General features: G+C 38.3%; 1 protein-coding gene across 3 annotated transcripts in view; it reads left to right on the top strand.

Moving 5' to 3' along the window:
- Positions 1–210: 210 nt before the first annotated feature.
- CUEDC1 (CUE domain containing 1) overlaps positions 211–6,000 on the top strand; it is a 143,233-nt gene continuing 137,443 nt past the window's right edge. For 2 of the 3 annotated variants that reach the window (XM_075195567.1, XM_075195566.1), the window contains exon 1: positions 211–473. The gene's annotated coding sequence lies outside the window, so the exon portion shown is untranslated. The remainder of the gene's footprint in view (positions 474–6,000) is intronic. The other variant, XM_075195565.1, reaches the window with a different exon arrangement.

The raw sequence follows: 6,000 nt of genomic DNA, 5'->3' as shown, positions 1-6,000 counted from the left end.
TACTATTTATTGTCATTATTTTAAAAATATTGCAAATTTGACTCCATATACGAAAATATTTTTGTATTAAAATAATGAAAACATCCGACAGAGTAAGCAACAAAACGTAAACACATATTTATACTGTCTGTTGACAAAAACGCTCTATTTGCTGAAGTAGATCTTCCTCCTCCTCATTTTCTTTGCCAAGGAGTCCTTCTGCAAAACACAGCAGCAGAGAGCTACCCTGCACTTCTCACCGCCTGCCGCTAGGAAGCCGCTTGATTCACAGTTTCCTCTTTGGAGAAGAAAGCCCGTACCACATTCAAGATCCCACTGACTCAATTGTTACGCTGTAAGTCTTGGAGGAAAAAGCATCCACTTAGGACGACAAGCAGTGCTCGGATCGGAGCGCACTTACGTGGGAATCGGTGCAGACTGCCCTCCCCTAGCAGCAGCTGCTCTTGTCGGCTGACCGCTGTTGCCAAGATCCGGTGGGTAGATCCGCTTGTCTGTTTTCCTGGGAGTCGCGGCGATCACAGTAGTTGCTATGCATGCATAGTAAGGCTGAGGCACTAATAGCAAATCGCACACTGTGGTGATCACAACGCTGACGTCTATGGTAGCCGTTGCAGCTATATATTTCTTGTTGCCCCTGGTTAGGATTTAAGAGGAAGATTATAGAAAGGCCTCTTCATTCAGTCTGTTTTTTTCTTGTTGGCCTGCCCCAGGCTTGCCAGCCGTACATGCTGTGCACCTTCAGTTTCGGAGAGCGCCAAATCTTAATGGAATTATCGTATGATGTTCATTAATTCGGCGTTAGCTTATGGAAATAAATCTTTTTCATGTATGTGTCAGAAAATGATAAATTAGTTGTAATTGTTATAATGGCAACAGTTTTTACTGTAATTGTCATGATACATATACACCTATAATTAGTAAATAGAACAAAGTAATCCCATTAAGAACGTTTATCATGTTTTGGTTTAGTGTTGGCAGTAAGGTTACTAACTTATAACTTCTGGTCAATATAAGTTATTATACTACTGTTTTATTTGTTAAATGTCTTACTTTCTTGCCTTCTGATCTTTTGTTTGCATATGTTTATATTCCATAATATTTTCCCACTATATATGATACTGTCTAAAATGTACACTTCTGGTTACAATATTAGTGTACCCACTGTTCAGTTTAAAACACAATACTGTATTTCGTGTATCTGGTGAAGAATAGCCAAACTTCCTTTCTCTGATATCTAATTTATTTGGTGTTGTTAGCAGGGGCATCTTCAGTATTTTTTGTAAGTTATAAGATATTTCACATTTTCTTAGCCAGATGCAATGTTTCGCCTTGGATACCCCACAGGTGATAGATTTATGTATTTTTCCCGTGGTGATAAGAAAAGAGTGATCTACAAATCTGTAGAGTCTCTAGACTACAGCCATGTCACCAGTCTTGAAAAAGTGATTCTGATTCTTTGAAAAGGAGGAAATACAACTGCTTCTGCTTGTTAATAAATGTAGAGCTTCTAAATTTTTCCTGATTGATAATGGATTCACATTTGCTATCTATTACTGTAGGAGAATATGGTCAGATTATAAAACACTGTCAACATTAATTAATGGAGGAAGGTGGCGGAATCCATATTTTGTTAGTATTGAGCTTTGTCTTTGAGTTGGTTGCGCTCCTTGGATTGAATCTGTGGTAAAATAGTTGCTTTGTTTTACCAGTCTAGATAGACATAAGGAAAATACTATGAGGCATATTTATTATTAATTACATTTGCAGCACGATCCATTTTAATTCTTATCACAAAGATAAAAATATCGTGAGTAATTACTAAAAATCTTCATTAGGAACAGCTGTCACGAAAAACTGCTGTTCCTGCGAAGACTTGTCTCCTTTGTCTTCTATGGTCACTATTGCAAAACTGTCACATTTTGATAGTGACTGGAGAACAGTAAGATGCGGTGAAAGATCTCTCTATCGCAATGGTCTCCCCATAGGGTTCAATGCCTAACGCTAGCTAGCGTTAGCCATTGGGCACAAGTTCAGAACATTTTTGATTTTCGGAATTTGTTAAATCGTGCAAAACAGCACTCTCCATTGCTTTCTATGGGGTCATTTCTTTGTTAGTTCACCCAGCCATGACACCCACCGACTCAGATTTTTGATAACTTGAAACTACCACATATCTACTAACCCATATACAATTTATCTTCTCTAGGCCTCAAAGTTTCTGAGATATTGGGGGCCAAAGTTATGTAAAATTGCTCAGAAATGCCACTCCTGATTCTCCGTTTTTAGTGTATGTCTCATAAAATTTTCACATCTCGGTGCCTAATCCACATATGACTTTGAAATTTGTATCCTTTCTCAATCACAATATGGGGATTCCAGAAAAAAAAAGTTTTTCATCAATCTTGCCTGACTCTGATAGAGGAATTCAATTGACCGCAATATATTTTTTAACACCGCGTTAAGTCATTTTAACACTTTTTTTTAATCATTTTCGAGCGCGTTAACTTTACCCGCAATTTAATTCCATTTTTAGCACTCAGTTTTTTTTCATGAAACGGTCCTCTCGCGTTCCAGTGGAAGGTCTATTGAAAGTATAGGGTGGTTGAGAGCCCGCAGTGTTAAAAGCTATTCAATTGTTTTTTAATGCGGCACGTTAAACAGGCCAATATGCTCTTTTATCTCGCACCTCTTTGGGGTGTGCTAAAAACAAAAAACTTAAGAAAACTATTTGAAATCATGTAATTATGAAAAAAAAAGATAAACTATGTTTATCAGTAATGCATAACATGATAAAGTTGATTTTCTTGTGAAAAAAAAAAAGCATAAAAAAATAAAAATCACTAAATATATTTGTGTGTTTTTGGTACAAATAAACATGTACTAATGTGTTTTGACATGGTATAGATGATTCTATAGTAAAAAATAGTGAACTAAAAAATATGCTAAAGAAAGTACAGTAGATATTATCAAATAGAATGGTTGTATAATGCAATCTAATGAATGAAAATGTATGTCAATCCTTTTTTTGTCTTATACATAACCCCGTTAAACAATCCCCTTCACTCCCCTAAAAACTCAAAAAATATCATTGATTAACACGCGGGGGCAGCTTTCCCTCTTTTTCAATTGAATTGCACGAGTTATAACGCTGCGTTAACTAAAAACGGTCGCTATAGCAGTTAAAAACCTGCGTGTGATTTTATTTTTTGAGAACCAGACTCCCATACCACCATCTCCTCTGTCACCCAACTCCGCTGCCTGGGTGTCCCCCTCGACTCCTCTCTCTCTTTTGCCCCCCACATTCCTTGCCCAAGCCTGTCGCTACCAACTTCGCAACATCGCTTGCATCCGTCCTTTTCTCTCTCGGGATGCCACCAAAACTATCATCCACGCACTCATCATCTCCCGCCTCGGTTATTGTAACCTTCTCCTCACTGCCCTCCCCCACCCCCATCTCTCCCCCCTCTGCTCTATACTCAATGCGGCCGCAAGACTCCTCTTCTTCTCATGCTGCTCCTCCTCTGCCTCCCCTCTCTGCCTTTCCTTACACTGGCTCCACTTCCCCTACAGAAATCTTTTTAAACTCCTTACCACCACTTTCAAGGTTCTCTCCCACTCTACTGCCCCTTATATCGCTAATCTTTCCATTCACACTCCTGCCTGCTCCCTGCGCTCAGCCAATGATCGCCGCCTCTCCTCCACTCTTATCACCTCTTCCCACTCCAGAATCCAAGACTTTTCCCGTGCGGCCCCCCTTCACTGGAATGACCTCCCTCGTACCATCCGTCTCTCTCCTACTCTGTGCTCCTTCAAACGTGCACTCAAAACTCACCTGTTCCTTAAGGCCTACCAACCATCCATTTAACCTCTCATCTCTTCTGCTCATCCTCCCTTGACCCCTCTTCTCTCTCCCCTTTGATTCACTGGCTCCCTTTTGTGCCTGACTTCGTTTACCCTCCCTTAGGATGTAAGCTCGAATGAGCAGGGCCCTCTTCCCTCCAGTCTCCATACCTGTTCTTTTGCTCCGTCTCTAAGCCTACCAACCATCCACTTAACCCCCCCCTTTTCCGCTCGTTCTCCCTTCTCTCCCCTTTGCCTCAACTGGCTCCTCTTGTGCCTGGTCTGTTTATTCTTCCTTAGGATGTAAGCTCGCATGAGCAGGGCTCTCTTCCCTCCTGTCTCCTTACCTGTTCTTCTGCTTCGTCGTGATTGCGCTAGCCTGCCCGGAGTTTCTGAAGTATTGGTACTTTTTGTTCTGCAGTGTTTCATTCTGTATAGTCTACGGCGCTTGCGGAAATCTTGTGGCGCCTAACAAATAAATGATGATAATAATCATAATAACCCTGAGAGTTATAAAAAAAATAATTTAGTTCAAAATTTTTGGGAGATGAAAGTATTCTTGTGTTCAATAAGCATCATCAATCTGAAGTAGAGGAGTTAACATGTTCCTTTTTTTAAAAAAATATGATCCTTAAAGTATACTTTAAAAGGCTATGAAAGAAAAATAATGGGATTTTGATTGTATGAGTTTTTAATGTTTAATTAAAATATTCTCTTTAATAACAAAAAGTAATTGGGTATAATTTTGCACACCAGGTGTTTACCTTTTTTACATTTTAAACACCACCATTAATTCTTCATAAAAATTACCACTATAAGGCTCAATTGCCCCCCTTGATTGCTTTTCTGTAATTTCTGAAACAATAGTAATTGTCAACATTCTTAAATGGTGATGTCACTCAAGGCAGGCTGGGGCATGTTTCAACCTGCACTAGCAGGTTCATTCTTGCTGAGCCTGCACTGTTGTAAGTCAGTCCTTTGCTATCTGTTTTAGGGTGAAGGTGTTCTGTATCAGAAGATATTGTTATACTAGAATGTCTTTTATTCTTTTCCCTGTGGTTATTTTGTGTTTAATTCTAATGTTGTAAAATAACTTTTTAAAAGAAATCTCTGTGTTTTCCAGAAATGTCTGAAACTGAGCAGCCTGATAAGCAGATGTCTTATTATACATAATCTGGCATAATTCATACTAAATTAAGAAGCTTTCAAGAAATCATTTTTATTATTTCACAAGCCAACAAATAATATAATTTTGATGTATTCATGAATGATCCTAAGCATTCAATTTCCATTACAAAAAATATTCTTAATGGACAATGAAACAGATAAATTACAACTTGTACTATTAGCAGTATTATCACCAGCATTAATGATTTAAGCTAATGTAAAAGGCCTATTTAAAACTAGTTCAAATTTGAAATAGATCAACTTAATTATTCATAATAGTTTGGAGATGCCTGATGTCTAACTGAAGTTTAGACTGTACTGCTGTTGTACATAATCACCTTCCTTTTCAGGGAAGTAATATTTCTTTCCAGTACCCTTCGTGATAGGAGGGCTGACAGAGGAAATGGTATTGCATACAGGAACATAACAAATTTCCTTTTTATTCTGTAGAGGCCAGTAAAATGATTGAGCAGGGCCATAGGGGTGCATTAACTTAACTACAACATTACATTCCTCCTCATCTTTTGATAGTACCAATCCAAAAACAATGACTAGCATACACACATGCTATGTATGAATTTGTACTGATTTGTGACATATTGACTGATGATCAGAATCTTCTGATCTGAGAAATGGAAAATGGAACTGAAGTTTTTATCTGAACTGAGTCGCTTTGTTCCTTTTGGATTGTTAGATACATGAGTGAAGGGATGAAATCCTCTTGTACCAGGTACTGTTTTTGACTTGGAAAAGCTTGTAGCTGCTTGCGTGTTTGTGAAAGTGTTTCTTTTGAAATAGGCCTGAACTTTATATTTCTACTCTTGACTTGCACTTGAGTCAATTACATCACCTGTTATTCTATGTAGGCTCTCTCTGGTAACCCTGATTCTACTGCAGTTGGCAATAATTATGAGTAAGCTTGAGGCCTGAACATAGCTAAAGTGAAAGGAAAGAGTGTAGAAGGGTTGGTAATGTTAAAATTGTATTTTATTA

This window comes from Mixophyes fleayi, chromosome 2 (assembly GCF_038048845.1).
Source record: "Mixophyes fleayi isolate aMixFle1 chromosome 2, aMixFle1.hap1, whole genome shotgun sequence".
NCBI classification, from domain to species: Eukaryota; Metazoa; Chordata; class Amphibia; order Anura; family Limnodynastidae; genus Mixophyes; species Mixophyes fleayi.
Note: the sequence above shows the minus strand (reverse complement) of the source record. Positions and strands in the feature narration are given on the sequence as shown.